The sequence below is a fragment of the Lissotriton helveticus genome, chromosome 1_1 (genome assembly GCF_964261635.1).
Source record: "Lissotriton helveticus chromosome 1_1, aLisHel1.1, whole genome shotgun sequence".
Classification (NCBI taxonomy): Eukaryota; Metazoa; Chordata; class Amphibia; order Caudata; family Salamandridae; genus Lissotriton; species Lissotriton helveticus.
In genome coordinates, this window is record NC_136057.1 from 942,913,990 (window position 1) to 942,931,495 (window position 17,506).

The window sequence follows — 17,506 nt, forward strand, 5'->3', positions numbered from 1 at the left end:
TAATATTATATACTTACCTATACTTACGTTGTAATGGCATGCGTTGTAAAGGTATCTGCGATGTAATATCATGCGTTGTAAAGACATTCGTTGTAAAGGATCCTGCGTTGTAAAAATTGCGTTGTAAAGGTAGGCGTTGTAAAAGTATGCGTCGTAACGTCATACATCCGCCTGCTGCTCATTGGTCTGAGCAGGGGGAGGGGTTGCCGGAAGGCTGCTGGGTTGCACTGCTCCGGAGGCTGACGAGTTGATGCTATCGATCAGGAGTTGCAGGGAGTCGACGTCGATGTCCACATACTCATCCACGTCATCAGCGGGTGCTAGGCCAGGCTGCTGTTCAGGAGGTGCTGTCTTGCCCTCTGAAATGTGATATTGGAGATAAATTACATCAGTGTTTGTCAGCAACAATCATGCAGTTGTTTATTTAACTTAGAGACAGCAGGACAATGTCAGATCATACTGATTTGGGGGGGAGGACATTTTGTTGCCAAATGGTTATGAATTTGATGAGTTGCCGTATGTGAAGTTGTAGTGGTACATGGTGGTCTCACAGTGCTATATTGTCAAGAAGACCTAGCTAAATGGCTCTGCTTTCGCACATGGAAACTGCCTCTAGAGCGCTGTGCTTGATGATATGCCCTGTGATGTTAATTGACACTGGCAATAGGGCGTACATTTTTCAGCCATCATCGCATATGCTCATCCTTCCCCACTATCCTGTTCCTATTCTCCCCTCCCCCTTAGTGGTTGGATCTTCTTTGTTCCTGTTTTGATCCATGCTGTATAGCTAATGGATTAGAGACTGCCATATCATCGCACCACCAACATCCTTAATAGAGACAGATTCATGGAACGCTGATATGTGTCCTGGTGTCATAGGGCCTTACAGCCGGCCTATTAACCATTGTGACTCCAGGATGCCACTATGGGAGTTACTATGCGTCCAGCTAGCCACTGTGCCTATGATATGGTTGCTTGCATTATGTCATGGCATCCTACACATCTTCTAAGGCCCACAGTGTTAGACATTAAGGTGCAGAATCACAATAACTGACGCATCCCTGCATGTCAGCAGGGATCCCCCTGTTATTGTGCACAACACCTCAGCCAGCATGGATGTGGAGCATATACAATGCGGCGCAACATGGGCCACAAACGGAACGAATGCGTGACGCATCTCTGATGTAAATGCATCACATTGCTGGAGTGGGTTTGCAAGTGCCACGCAGACCCTGACATGATCTTGGGGGGCCACATTTTTACAATGCTGCGTCAATCATTACGCCTACTACAAGCAAGTGCAGGGATCTGAGGCAGCATGGGCCCAAAAGTGAGTGAGTGAAATCTTATAGATTTTACTCAAGCTCTTGTATGAGGCATTCCAGCGCTAGAACGCCACCCCCTGGCCATGCACACCTCCTTCTGACACCGGGCTTTGGAACTTGACATATCTCACAGATGCGTAACGTTGTGGATACCCCGCTGCATGGTGAATCTTTTGCACCACCGCTGCATCACAAGAAGGAATGCCATGGCGGCATAAAAGAGGCGCAAGGGGCGTGTAATTCAGCACCATGAATTATGGTCGTAGGAATTTAGATCTTCCCTAATGGGTGTTGCCTTGAAACAACTGCATGCTGCTGTATCACGTAATACACAATGTATGAAATATAAATGAAAAATGAAACATATAAACATTAATGAAAAATAAAATGATTTTAAACTGATTCAAACAAAGGTCAGGCTAAGTTTTAATCATCATCACCATAAAAGTACACCACTGTATCATACAGTATCACCATTGGGACCTTTGTGGCTTATTAATGAGCATTTTTTTATCACATTCCCAAAAACGGGCCGCATTCACATATCAGTTTTACAATGTTAACCTTTGCGGCCTATTTGCGTCCATATTTTCGTCGCTATTGCTAAATGTTTGACGCTAACACACAGGAAGTGATGTACTACTGAATCCTGTCACAGGGGTGTGGTATTGACTTTCACTTTCACTTTTCAGCACATTGCTTGTGAATGTGCTGAGAGGAGGCAGTGTATTGTGGATTGTGCTGTTGCCGTTGGATTTTGGGAGTGGTGCTGTGTGCTGTGTCCTGTCAAAAGTGTCTCTTTGATATGTTTCAATTGTTTTAAATAGTTTGTGTGTCTACTGTCCTCTGTCTTGTTGTGTTTGTGTGGGGTTAGTTACTTACAGTTTGGTAAGTGGGTTATTATTTATTCGTTTTAAGTGGGTAACGGGGTGCAGGGGGATGCCGGCTGTGGGAAGGTCGGGGAGGATGAGTGAGGGGGCATTGGGGGGCTTCTTGTGGTTGGTTAAGTATTACCTACCTTTGATGTTGGAGGCTGGGGGATGTATTCTTCAGGGGTAAAGGGTGTCGGTGTGGAAGGTGCGCTGGGATCGTGTGAGGGTGCAGATGGAGTGCTACTTTGGAGTCAGCCGGAACGTGCGCCAGTGGAAGCACCGCTGGCAAGACATGTTGGAGTGTGAGGCGGACCTGGTTGACTACACAGGAGTGATGCCTGGCCTACAGGGTAGTAAGTACTAAGCCCATTTTTTAACATCACAAAACTTAAGTAGGAAAGTGAGTGACATGTGTGACAAGTGTGTATGAAATGTTATACTGTGACAACGTGGTCCTGACAATGTTATTAGCCAGAGAAGACTTACGCATGATTCACGTAACTTAGGATTGGAAGAATTACCTCTTGCAAACACAGTGTGTGCACCAGTAGATTAGGTGTGTGAGTAGTCAATACAAATATCCCTTATTGTATAGCTCCATCAAGTGCCAGTTGTGGTGAGTATTCACGTTGTAATTGACCTGTGAAAACATATTTGCGCTGTGAAGACCACATATGGTACAGAGATCTCCCGTGTGACACTTGCCAAAAACTAACAATGTCATAGTGAGTGGCCACTCAGCAGTAAAGGTGGCAAGGTGCGGGCGGTCTTTGCATGTATAAGTCCATCAAGGGTGGAATCAGTCGGCGAGATGTTTTCAGCTTTTATCGTTCTTGATGGTGAGCACTTTTGTCTGTCGGAGGTAGGGACAAATCTCATTGCGGGCTATGTCTGCAAGGTGGGAAAAGGAGCAGACTCACAATCTCGTCTCTCTTGTGCCGATGGACACATTGTAGGGCAGATGGCCTGATCATAGGGTCTTTTCATGGGTGTAAAGTAAGTTGTACGGTGAGGTAAGCTGGCCCAGTGTTGAAGAGGGCTGTGTGAGTGTTGATGAACATATTGGAGGAGGACTCGGGCTCCAATTTTGAGACAGTGCACTGTGCGCAGATGGTGGGAGATGTGTCAGTGTCCTGGCAGTGTGAGGATAAGTACTGCGGTGGCATGTCGGATGGTCTGTAATTTGCAGATGTGCTTTGTCTTCATGCCAGCTGTGAGACTGGGGCTGTATTTGGGTGAGCTGTTGCCCAGGGCATGAGTGACTGTCCATGTGTGTTTGAGTGGTAATCATGTGAGGGCCTAACATAGGGGGCAGAGGGTATGGTATCAGGAGCAGGAGATGGGGTAGATCTTGGGTACATATATATTTTACAGTTCGTCTATATTCACAGGTTGGTTGCTTTGTCCCTGGGGTGTTTCCAAGTGCATGGGCTCACCATGTATACACTCATGCATCTCTGCCTTTGAGCATGACGGGAAATTACGTTTTGTTGTTGTTCAGTTTTAGGCTGCTGTCTGTCATCCATGTGGCAAGGCCTTCCATACCCTAGCAAAAGTTGGGTATGTGTCATTTGGATGTGAAGAGGCTGATTTTTTTCTTGTTGTTGTATGGTACAATGGAGATTCCATAGCTTTGGAAGATGCTTGCAGGCGGAGCCATGTAGATGTTGCCACACCTCGGGCTGAGGGTGATCCCCTGGTGGACTCCACAGGTTGCTGTACTGGGGTCTGAGAGGAAAGTGGGGACTCTGTCCCACAGCGTTTGTATGTAGTTAAGGAGCAGATCCAGGTGGGTCCTTCTCTTGGATACATGCTTCATGAATTTTGCACATTGGCGTGTGTTGAGAGACAGTGTTGAATGCCACAGAGAGGTAAAGTATGATGAGGGCAGCACTGTTATCTTTGTCCGTTTCTGTGCAGTTGTCATCCCTTGTGTTGATGATTGTGGTCCATAGACTCTGGTATGCCTTGATGCAGTTTTGGGATGTATGGATGATGTTGTACTGTCTGATGAAAGTTGCAGTAGGCTGTCAATGGATCTCGCAATGAGTATGGCTGGTATAGCTAGCAGGGAGTTGTCCATGGAGTGTTCGATGTTTGTGGGCTCAGCCTTGTGTCCAATCAGGAGTGACTTGAACTCACTGTGTTCCATGTAGTTGGTCAACAATGCATGTGCCTGGGAACCTTTGATGTCGTGGCAGAGTTTGTCTGAAATTAATCTTGCATACAAGTAGAAGATGTTTGTGCGGCAGGGTTCCATGCGGCACACGGAGTGGCTTGGCTTCATACACTACAGTGTGTCAGCGATGGTGATGGGTGTCCAATTGTTGATTGATGGTTTGTGGTTGGTGTTTGTGTAGCTGTTGAAGATGCATATGTGCCTATCTTGTGATGCGATGGCATTGGTGTAGTCCTCCTCAATGTTTGTGATGGAGTACCTGAGTAATGTGTGTGGATGTTGAGCACCGATTCAGGTGCTGTCTGTTTGTGGGAGTAGGAGCATGTTTCTGTGGATGGTGACAGGCTTGAAGATGGAGTGGACACATCAACAGTAATTCAGTTCCATTATGGGGATGTGACATGAGCTCATTGACTCTCCTGTTGTGAAGTGTGGTGCATCTGTGGGTCCCGATGAGTGTCTGTGCTCAGTCACAATCTGGCAGAGTACAATGTTATATATATTAGGCTGGATTACATTTGTGCTTGGCTACAGTTGTTTAGCAACGTGGGATTTGTGGTTGAAAAATGGGGTGAAGTTGATGATTGCAATGGCATGCAGGGAGAAGTTGTTGGTGATGGAGATGACAAGAGGCACGCGGGGGCAGCATCAGTGGCCAAGAAACGTGCATGGATGGTAGAAAAGAAGGCCAAAAGGACATATAGAGTGAGTAGCAGATGACCAGGAAAGAAAGAGCATCAGTAAATAGATGAGGAGGAAAAGTTTGGATGGTAAAAGGTTACATTGATTGCAATATTGAGTGGTAAGCAGGTGACCGAGGTCCATTTGTACACCATGAATGAAGCACAGGTGATCCGGTCAATGGAGAAGCCATCAGCCAATCACACTAAGGAGTTCAGGTGCTTGTTTGAGGCCACATGCAATGTTGGATCAGTAAGTGGGTAGAGCCATTCCAAAGAGAAATAGACTTAGGTCCAGCTCCTCTCCCCCCACAGCGGACATCATTGAGTAGTGTTACAATCATTAAAAACTAGCAAAGTGAGGTGTGAGGTGCAATGTGTCTAGGCATGATGTGGTTACATCAGACACACAATGCTGCATCATTTTTGCCAGCATTTGGGGCCCTTATGTGTGACCCGCTGTGCAGGATCCAGACTTGGCGCTGTATGGCCAAACTTTGTACAGTTGGGTAAAGACTGTGTGCTGGATGCCGTGTATGTGTCCAGTAAGCGTAACTATACATATAGAAGCAGAGCCATTGTGTGTGTGACCTATGTGCAGGACAGAACACAGTGTGACAAACGCTGAGCTCCGTGAGAAGCAGAACTGTACCTACACTGCCCCTGTACATGGTTCAAGTGCAGTAATGTCCTTGTCAGGTCAAAATGACACTACAGTAGTTTGACAGCTCCAGAGTGTCATTCATCTCAAAGCACTGCATAACTGCCTCTTACAAACTGCTGAGGTGACATCATACGCAGTACAATTTAGAGATGATGCCTGTGTGGAAATGGTGCCTTGAAATTTCGTGACACAACACTTATGTGCATGTCTCACAGCACTGATGTTTTGTGTGGCCCACCACTGCATTCCCAGGCCATGTGTGCATGACAGACAAAGTGAACAGGGTCATGCGTACAACATGTCATTCACCTCCACAGTGATGTTGTTTTTCCTGTGACTGAAATGTTTTCCCTCATGTTTATGTCACGTTTCTTGATGCCTGTAGTGAGACAAATTTACATTTGTTAACTCACAAATGGTCGTCAACCCATCACACGGGGTGACGTGGATCGATTCCGGGCCCCACACGCCACTGGTGAGTATTGGCATTTAAAATTGCCATGTTGTGGTGTCGTGAATGTCAGTACCGAATGGTACACGTGGTTGATTGGTATTATGGGTGTGTACCGCATGTCACTCTGCCACAATGTGCAGATGCATTTTGGAAATCCAATTTGTCAGCGCATTGGTAGTTGGATGTGGGGCAACGCAAATCATTCTTAGTTGTAATTTTGCCCATCAAGAGACAGTGATACAGCTTTCAATTCCTGTGCATGATTTATAGCACCGATTCTAGCTAACTAGTCATTGTTGAAAAAATTATGCAGGCAATACACTCCTTGATTTTAGCACATGGTGAGTAGCACTGCATAGTCAATAAGGCACACTTCCCTGCTGTGTGTATTGTCCAATGTGCGTGCAGTGGCTGTTGCGTTGTGCACCAGGACGCAGTGTGGTTAAAGCCATGCAAGCGTAGACATGTTGGCACAGTGAAATCAGAAGATATGTTGCATAGCTGCTTCACAGTAGTGGCAGTGTGTAGCTCATAGTGAAAAGTAGAAACGTAATGTTACCCACACATTAAATGGATGTGTATATCAATTGCAGTTGCATATTAGTGCACTGCAGTGGTGTGCTCAGGCTGTGCCTGTGGTGACATACCATGCTTGTCTCTGGATCATGTGTACAGACTCCTCTGTCATAATGGCTGACATCACACAACAAGCATTTAGTGAGCATGCTTTCACTCTGCATCATCTGATCTCACATTGATTTGGATATGTGTGGCTCTCAAACACTCTGTGAGTAGGACTTTGGCATTGGTAATACCATGACCTCATGACCCTAGGGTGCGATTGCTATGTGTAACCCATTATTACTGTTTGAGTTGTGAACGCACGTGTGTTTTCATCTACTAGACAGTGTGATTAGTGGTTACATGACACCCATGAGTGGGATGAAGGGTTACAAGATATCTGCCCCTAGCAGGGTCAAAAAGTCAGACATTGCATAGTGATGGTTGAGTGAGTTAATGTAGTTAGTGGTAACGTCTGCGTTCATAGCACAACCTTGTTTCATGTGTGATGCGTGATGCAGCCAAAATCTATTTGTTATTAGGGGTGTCCCAGTCTTGTTCCTGTGCATATAGGCAGAGCTTACAATAGGTTGACATTCTCACCTGCACACAGCCACACTAGCACTCATGTAAAAGAGTACCAGTCTAGGCACTGACTACATGAACTGTACCCAGTTGCTGGTAAACACACATGGCTGCTCATGTCCATTTTACAGAGGTAGCAGCAGTGTGTCACAGGAACATCACTCCAGCACAGGTGCATGCCTTCCAGGTGGCAAAAGAAAGGTGGCACCACGGGTGAAGAAGGGGTACTGGGACATGTCAAGGAAGCACCTTTCGGAAAAGAAGGCAGGAAGGTGGTGCTCGATGCCAGAGGTTGTTGGGGTCCCTGCAAAGCGCTACACCTCCACCGCTGATGCCAGTGCAGGACAGATCACTTTTGTGCAGGCGCTGGCAACACCTGTCAACATGCCAGTTCCCAGCCAGGGGACAGTCCTCCCCCCAACAGCCGGGTGCCAGTTCCCCCCACTACCGGCCAGGGGACAGTTCCCCCCCAAGCAGCCTGGTGCCGGTCCCATCCACAAGCAGCCAGGTGCCAGTGCCAACTACGACAAGCCAGGGGACAGGTCAACCCCCAAGCAGCAATTAGACACTTCCCCCCACAACAAGCGAGGAGCTTGTCCCCCCCACGACTCTGCCTCAGATGACAGAGGCACTCATGTTGATGTGGAAGGAGATGCGGAGGAACAATAAGTTGGTGTGGGAGGTGCGAAGCGAGATGCTGTACTTGAACAGGCAGATTCATGAAATCCGCCAGAAGCTTGAACTTCCTTGAACTTCACCATGTTATCCCCCACTCCCCTCTTTTCCCTTCCCACAATTTTATTATGTTTTTCGATTTGTAGTTAGTATTGTTTGTATTTAGGTAGAGAGAGTCGTTTTAGAATAGGTATAGTTAGTTTTTTAGTGTAATATATTTATAGGATAGGTTAAGATAGTGTTGGGGCTAAGTTTCTTTTTTCTTTGGGTGGGGGGTTGATGTCCTTTTATTATGTGTAGTAGTAAACAGTTAGTGTTACATGTGTAGTTTAGTTTAATATATGTTTAGCTCTTTTAGATATAGTGATAGCGTTAGTAAATAGTGTTAGTGTAGGTTGTTTTAAGTTTCATTTTATAGAATAAATACTGTTAGATTTATTACTGGTTGCACTGATGTCAGAGAGGATGCAGAGTGTGGAGCTTGCTAGATTGTATGCTACTCATACCATCTGTGGAATAATCCCTCTATGTGTGACTATGGGTGAGACCTGTTACTCTGCAGCATATATAGTGTCCAGTAAACCTTAGCTGTAGGCACAGTTAACTTGCATGGCTGATAGATTACATAGGATTGGGCACCGCCTAGTCTAGTGACATCTAATTAGTGACGCACAACATATGAAGTGTGATGCACAGAGTTGCACAGCACAATGTTGCACATTTGAAATTCAACATAGGAACATGGCATTGTGAGTCAGTCAGAGTTGCTACAGTTATCCATCATGGAGAGGTATGTATTCCCCAGATGACACATATTGTTCGGGAGAACTGCACATCAAATGCTCCGGGGGCCTCATTTATGTAAAGTGACGCATCGCTGCGTGAAAACAGCGATGCGTCACTTTTCACTGCGCTCTCCCTGCGACATGATTGATGCGTCATATTTATAATAAGACGCATCATGTCGCAAGGAGTTACAGATACGTCAGTATTTCTGACGCATCTGTAGGCGCAAAAGTGACGCATTGCTGGAGTGTGTCACAAAAGTGACGCAACTCGAGCAATGCTTCCTTTCACATGGGAAAAGCCCCATGTGAAAGGGCTTGGGTCAGTCTTACGCCTGCTGTGAGGCAGGCGCAAGATTTTGACGCAACAGCATCCTAAAAGTAACGCAGTGAAATCTCATAGATTTCACTGCGTCACTATTACGAGGCTTTTTGCGGGTGAACGCCCCCTCTGCATACATTATACCTGACGCAGGTATAATGTAGCGCAGGGGTTTACAAAGTGATGCATCTGCTTAGATGCGTCACTTTGTAAATAGAGCGCATCAGGAGGCATGTTTTACGCCGCCGATGCGTCACAAAAAGTGACGCATCGGAAGCGCAAAACTCACGCACGGCCTCATAAATGAGGCCCCAGGAGTCCATCTCCATTGCACATACCTTGGCACACTTAATGTGTGGTGCCAGTGCATCAGCTTGGTCAGCCTCCCATATTCCTGTGCATGGATGACCAATCTCGTCTATATGCTTGATGTGGGTCAGATGTGTGTTTATTATTCACGTCACAGGTCACAACAGTGTTTGTGTATCACATGAGTAATGTGGTAATGACTAATGCTTTTTGAATTGGGGTCATTCACAGATGCCATTTGTGGTTAGCACTGGTAGGTAGACTGACAAAACGTGTACAATCTTCCTTTTGTGACACCCTTAATCAGTTAAGTGATGCCTTAGTCAGTGATGATATTTTCTTGCAGGCACACTGTTCTGCATCACCAATGTGGTGACATGGTGCATTGCTCCCTGTACCAACAGTGTCATTGCCACTCATCCAGGTAATTTTTTTGCCATTTCCTCACAGTGATGGCAGTCTAGATTTATTGCAACAGATGCACACTGGATGTTAAATGCAGTACTACAGACATCCATGGTCACATTGGCCAATATGCAGTCATTGTGCACAGCATGAGAGGGCTCTGTATTTTTTGGTCATTGTGCACAGGTATGGACAGTATGACAGTTAGCAAATGTGATACAGTCACTATTGTGGAGTCAAATGTAGGGCTGCAGTCTTTCTAGTACAATCTATGTATGTTGCACATGTGACCTTAGCTCACCTCACCAATGTGAATCTGCTCTGCAACATCTAGTGATGTGCTATGCAATGCACAACTTCACAAATAGCTTTGTCTGCCACGTCCAGCGTAAGGAGATTTATTTGTCGAATATGGTTTCCAATCCTTCAGTGGGACACTACTTGTGTACTGCGACTGACTTGTACATGCTATCAAACATGCATTTATCAACAATGTGCGTGGGTCAGACTTGGTACATAGCTAGCTTGTTATATCTGATAAATGTGGGCACAGCATCTTAGCCCGTGTACTGTTGTTTTCACCCCTGTGCGCCTTATCCACTGTCTGCCTTCAGGAGAATATTATGGATCATTTTTACAGTTGTATAATCTTTTTTAGCACTGTGCCCCAGTCACCTTGAAATGGTAGTGTACCTCATGTTCTATATTCGGCCATGTTATGTTATGTTATCCGGATTTATAAAGCGCACAGATGCCCCAGCAAAGGGGCGTCCTGGCGCTAGTGCAGAACAGAAAACCGGACAGGAGGTGGCAGACACAACACAACAACAGAACTAAACATTCAAGGGGAAGAGAAAGGTTTTAACTGCCTTCCTAAAAGCAAGAAGCTCATCAATAGCACGAATGTGGACAGGCAAGGAATTCCATAGCTTGGCGGCAAGGACACGAAAAGAACGACCGCCAGTCCTGGATCTCTTGAAGCGAGGAACTATGGCAAGGTGGAAAGCAGAGGACCTCAGAGAACGAGCAGGAACATAAGGGGAGATAAGTTGCTGTAGTTGTGTTGTTGTTTATATCTTTCTTCTGCTCATCTCCACCCTCACTTCCCCCTGCAGCATCCCCTGCGTCCACACCTCCGTACAAGGTAAATTGATGAGCTAGCCCTTCACAGATGGTCCTCACTCCAACGTCCCCTTCCAATGGCAGACACTGTGTATCCACATTGCAGGGACACCAATGGTGCTCATGATGCTGGCCCGTATGTGCCCATCCCCACCTCGACCACGCACAGCACAAGCACGCCTGCCACACATAGGTTCCACATCATGCAATGCCAATACGATGGCAGCAGCCTCCATGCACTCAACATGGGAAATCACACACCTGCTTCTGAGCGTCCCCAGAACACACACAAGGACCCTCCTCACAGTTGATCTGCAGCTCGTTCAGCTTCCGATCCACTGATCCACCAACCATGATGTGAACTAGGGCTGGGCAAAGCACTACACTATGCTCATGTGGTTTGCAAAGTTAGCGCAACTTTGCACTACGCCAACTGCACTTAGCAAAGTACGAACATGCGTAGTGTAGCGTAGCATAGTGCGGCATTCATTTTTTGCTTGCTCGCGGTCCTCAACGACAAGTTGGGGAACCGCGAGCAAGCAAATTGACATCCTTGCGAGACTTTTTCTTTCTTCGCAATCAGCAACATCAAGTTTCCGATAAGAAACTACCAGTCTGCATTGAGAAAGCTGCAGCTCGAGTAAAAATCTACTTGAGCGGCAGAAAGGTACAGCTCGCACTGTGCAAGATGCCGTTTTCAAAGATTGTACAGTGCCGGATGCTTGTCCGCACTGTCCAATCATTGAAATGACATCTTGCACAGTGCGGACATGCTACTACGCAGTTTGGCGTAGTGCTATACATTGCTCGCGTAGTGCAAAGTGCACTTTGTGTAGCTACGCGTAACGCTACTTCACTAACTACGCCCACCCCTATTGTGAACCCACCTTCCTCAGGCCCATTCTTCTCAACACACACTCTGCCCACAAACACGCCCTTGTACTCTGGGACCAAAATTTCACTACATCACCAGATGTTGCCTTCCTGCCGGAGAGCTGCCTGTACCCATCCACTGAAAAACACCACTGGGTATGGACTCCCAAGCAGCAAGGCCAAGTCACAGCCTAACGTAATATAATCACCAAATTCGCCAATGCTGCCAACACTATTTTACCAACACATTAGTTACTTTCCTCACTTACGAATAGAACATAAGGTGGGCGGCATCTCATTTCCTTGAATCAATCTTAAATTTTTATTTTTTTATTTTACTTCATAGCTTTCTTTAGTTTGTTTAATTTTTTACAAAACACTTTTTCAATTTACAAATAATATATAACATACAAAATTATTCATTTATGAAAACATTTACATCTCTTAAAACACTCCCTCTCTCTCATTCATACCAAAATTTAGTGAGTGAACCACTTGCATACACTAACATACACTCTCAGTAGACATCAAAAAATTAATTAACAATGTTTTTTTGAGAAAAATCATGCACTGTTAATACAACGTTGCCATAGATGCCTAATTGCTTATATTTTTCAGTTCATTAATACAAATTAAACATTTCAAATCTTATGGCATATTATCCATACGGTCTACGCGTTTCGAACTCTGTTTACTTGGGAGTTCTCATCAGGACCAAACTCGTTATGTATTCACCTTAACTTGTGAGCTATATCAAAAAGAGACGACGCTGGACAACCACTAATGATTGTCGACCCTTTTCTTATGTGGCCGGGATCCCCAGATCTTTACAATTGCTTTTAAAATTGATGTCTCTTATTTAGCGAGACGCCATGCCGGGAGCCAGCTCGAGAATCTTATGCTCTCCGTAATGCCACTTTGTACGCTGGCTCCTTGGGGTCCGTGTGTGCACCAGTCAGGTTCGGATCGAGTGCGCACCCACAGCACACATCATCGTCATTGACATCCTGGACAGCTGCAAGTGCATCTGCAGGGACCACGACAACGGAGTAGGAGTACGAAATGCCATCCTCCACATGAGCATTCTCAGAGCCTCAAAGATCAGCAACGACTTCATCAGCAAGGAAGTACACCTGTACTTCATGATCTATAACTATCACAACACACCCCTCAGAGTGACAATCGTGTACAGACCCCCAACCCCGATTACAGTTCAGCTACCTCATTGCCTACTTCATCAGTACACATGCCCTTGCCTGCACAGACTACATCCTCCTCTGGGACCTGAAGTTCCACCTCGGTAAGGACACCACTACCACCCCAGATTGAAAGCCTTGCAAAAGTCCGACTCAGGGTACTACTCACAACACCCACACACTCTGTCTGCAAAATGCCTGAGCACATCTTATCCGCTTCATCGCACATCTCCTTCAGACACACCACCCAACTCCACTGGACTGCCCATGCATGCATCCACTTCACCACCCGGCACCCCACCACACTTCACAACACACACCAGATCCCCAAACAGTGCTGGGGCACAGTCACCATAGACCAGCTAACCACCACACTTGCCCGTGGCCCAAACAGCTACCACACCAAACCACACCCCACCACACACAACCTCAGACAATGGCTCAATGGCTCAATGACTTTGCCAACCAACTGTCCACAAACACAATAGCTTCACACAGACACACCAGCAAGTGAGCCATCATGTTCATTGAGGAACTCCAGGACAAACGTGCCAATTGCCAGATGAGGAATGTCACCGTGTACAGACAATGAACATCTACGCAGCCCCCAAGAACAACACCGGCAGACACCATCACCTCATTTTATCCTCAAGAGGCCCTCATTAGTTGAACACCTAGGCAACTGCAACAACAAGAGTGCCATCTTCACCAACAACAATGAGATCAGGGCCCTGCAGGTCAACATAGACAACGCATCACTGATCCTCCTGGACCCGTCATCTGGCTTCAACACTGTCTGCCACCAGACACAACGCACAAGCCTCCACAACGCAAAGTTGCTAAACAGAATTCTGGAGAAGAACACCTCCTTCCACTCTGGCATGACCCAGTGCTTCAGTATCCCCTTTCAGCTCTGGATCCACCACAATCATGTGTGGCGTACACATGGCTCATCCCTTAGCACAACATAGTTCAACATGTACATGTCACTGCTTGGCAACGTTGCCTGACAACACGACCTTTACATCATCTGCTAAAACAATGACAGCCAGCTGATCCTCTCCCTCACCAAGGACCCCCTCACCGCCACAGCAAACCTCCATGTAGGAATGGTAAGCGTCACTAAGTGGATGTAGTACTGGAAACTGGAGAGGAACTTTGACAAGACATGAGTCATCTTTCTGCACTCCACATCCTCAGCTAGTGACAACTCCTGGTGAACCACTGCACTGGTAACAGCTCCAATAACACCCATCCATGCACATTACCTGTGCTTCTTAATTCGATCTACTTTCTCCGTGACAATGCATGTAAAAGGCCATCTGCTCCTACAGCTTCAACAACCTTCACATGCTCCACAGGATGTACAGGTGGATCCCCACCGTAACAAGGATTAAGGTCTCCAAGGTCCCGCAGCAGCAGCAGGTTGGCAATAGATAAGGCCCTCTGGGCAGTCCCCTCAACCAAACTACTGAACCAACTCCGACACATTTGAAAGGCCTCTGTACGCATGAACAACAACATTCTGCGCAGAAGCCACATCACACCCCACCTGTGAGACCAGCACTAGCTCACTGTCAACAAGAGGGTCACAATCAAGCTCCTCACACACGCACACAAGGCACACCATGGCACAGGCCCAGCATAGCTCTAACAACTACTCAGCTTCTACCTCACATACATGCCATCTCTGTTACGCCAATCTCACCCTTGTAAGACTTGCCCGCTTCCAGTGAGCGACCTCCATGGCTGAAAATTCTCCCTACTCACCACCCAGACCTGGAGCACTCTCCCCATCCTCCTGCAGCACACCCAGGAAATGCAAACCTTCAGGTGACTCTGCAAGATGTGGCTTTGTCATGCAGTAGCAGCATCCCCCCCCACCGCATTGAGACACTCACAGCTGAGTGGTGTGCTTTGCGGATGTGCAGCTTGATAACTTGAGATATATAATTGGCTCCTACGCGGTCATCTCACTGCATATCCATGTCAGATGACACACGTATATCGGTTCTATTTCACTTGGTGGCCCTTCTTGTGGATTCACAGTCCCTTAGTTATTGCCTCAGTTGAATACTTTCTTGGTCAGGTAAATACCCATCTGTGTGTATTATGTGAACACATTTACAATACAAGGTTGAGACTGCACCAGTGCTGGCCCATATAACACATGATTTGATGGATGTTGGAGTGGCACACATAGTCCATTGTGAGTGTCAGAGCCTAGGGAAGTGGCAGAGTTTGCTGTGCCATTGTCAATGAAAAGTAGATTTTCTGCAAGTCTAAGCATGTGTACCAGGTGAGTGTTTTTGGACGTTGCAAGACAGTGGAATAAGGAGGTCAGTGGAATGATGTTAAACAAAATACTAAGGTAAGACAGGCCTTTGTACGTCACTGTCTGCAATTTGTTGTTGATAGGCCCCCAAATGACCCCAGGGTCACAGCAGACACTGGATTTTGGATGCAAATCGATGGGGGATTTCATAACGCCTCTTGCCACCACTTTATGTGCATTTGTCTACTGCAAGGCAGTGATGATTTTGTCACTTATCTGGGTAATGTTGCCCCACATCTTATGGTCAGCCAGGAGGCACATTACATGAAATTGCAGGTGTTGTCTTAATTTTTGATTTTGATAATCACCACACATGTTTTATTTGTGTGCACACAGACACATGCAACTCTGATAACACATTGTGGATGCACTGTGTATGTTGATGTTCATGTGCCCAACTAGGCATGCCACCTCGATCATTGGCACACAGATGACAGTGGGCACATGTGCTTGAGTTGTCTGCAGGCAAGTGTGTATATGTCAGGCTGGCAGTGCTTGCACGAGTTTGGACACTACTCAGACACATGCGGGCAATGCTGCAGGTTTGCAGATGTTGGGGGAGGCATGCCTGATTGTGCGCAGGGTCATAGACATTTCCTGCACATCCACAATGTGACATCTGAGTGACATGTGTAGTTGTGCAGTCAATTTGTATGTGCATGCTGATGTGGCAAGGGGGCCATTTGGTTATTTTTCCACATGTCACATTGTTGTGCCACTGTGTGTTTTGCAGATGCACATGTGGGATGCTCTGGCATTGCGATTGGACTATGTTTGCCTAGCTTTTCGGTGCACAATTAATGTTCAGTCTTGCTGCCACAATGGGCCATGATATGAAATGTGTCACCAACATTGTAGTACATTTTTAAGGAGGGTGATGCTGCTTCGGCAACACAACGGTGCTTGCTGATATGCACTATTGGATTCAAATGGCAAAAAAGCTTCTGGTTTGCACCTGGTCTACTATATACATTCAATTAATCATATTGGCATGCCCTTCATCAGTGCTTTGTGAGCTGTTTCCTTCCGCTACTGCATCGATTACACTAGCTTAATTCCTGTTACTATGGCCCTGTGTGTTGTGTGAGTTGGTGTTTGTGAATGGTGATATGTCCCTATGCCATCATGCAAAGGGGTATCCAGGACTTGTTGGACAGTACATGAGGGTATGCAATACAATTACTTTCATAGTACATGGGTGCTACTGTGCCCATCCACCCTATTCCCCCCGTCCCTGGTTGATGCTCACCCTGATGTTGTTGTGGGTGTTCCAACTCAGCACTATCCTGTCCTGCAACTCCAACAACAGTCTCCTCGATGATGACGCGGGACACCTCCTCCTCCAGATCATCCAGCTCTGAGGTTCTGTAAATTACGAACTTGTTCGTGCTCAGCCTCCATTTTGTAGTCGCCGCCATTTTGTTGCCCTCACCCAGGCAGCGCGGCAAACGCGATGTTTTTGTGGTTTCTGCACTTACGTGTCAGGTGGCTTCTTTGCCTGTGTTTACTAATTAATGTCAGGGTCTGGCCAAGTACACTAATTCCTGTCTGAGCTGATTAATCCCCGTCCGGACTATTTGTTGGTTCACATCATTCTTTCCTCCAAGTTATCTTATCTGCTTTCCTTCGCAACGTGTCTCTTGCATTCTCCTGTTTCACGATTGTCCTTCCACAACATGCAGCTGTGTTTTCTCTACTCGTAAATTGGATTGTGTGGATTCACTTGTAAGTTACTCAAGGGGTCGAGTGACAAACATAACCGGGAAACTTGAGTTGCATTAGACTTAAAGTATTGTTTATAACGTTTGCCCATGTCTCATTCTCATGTGTGATTGCATTTTGCATTGTATTGTACCGTATATAAACCTGTGCGCCACGGAGTTAAGTGGCAGTCTCTTTTGAACCTCGTTCTACCAACGACTTCTAGGACCACTGTACTAGCTGCAACTAATAAATACTATCTTCTACGCCAGACGAAGAGTCCGTGTCTCTGTTTCTGACAAGGCAGGTGAATCCAGGGGATTTCAGGCATAGCCTGCGCCGCCGAGCCTTAAGGCTACAGTTCTCCAGCTCCTCCTGTGAAGCTGGTCCGCCGCCTCCAGTCTCTTTCGCTGCCTTAAGGTTGGCTCCCAGTTTTATCTTTGTCTTGCTCTTGGTATCGTGC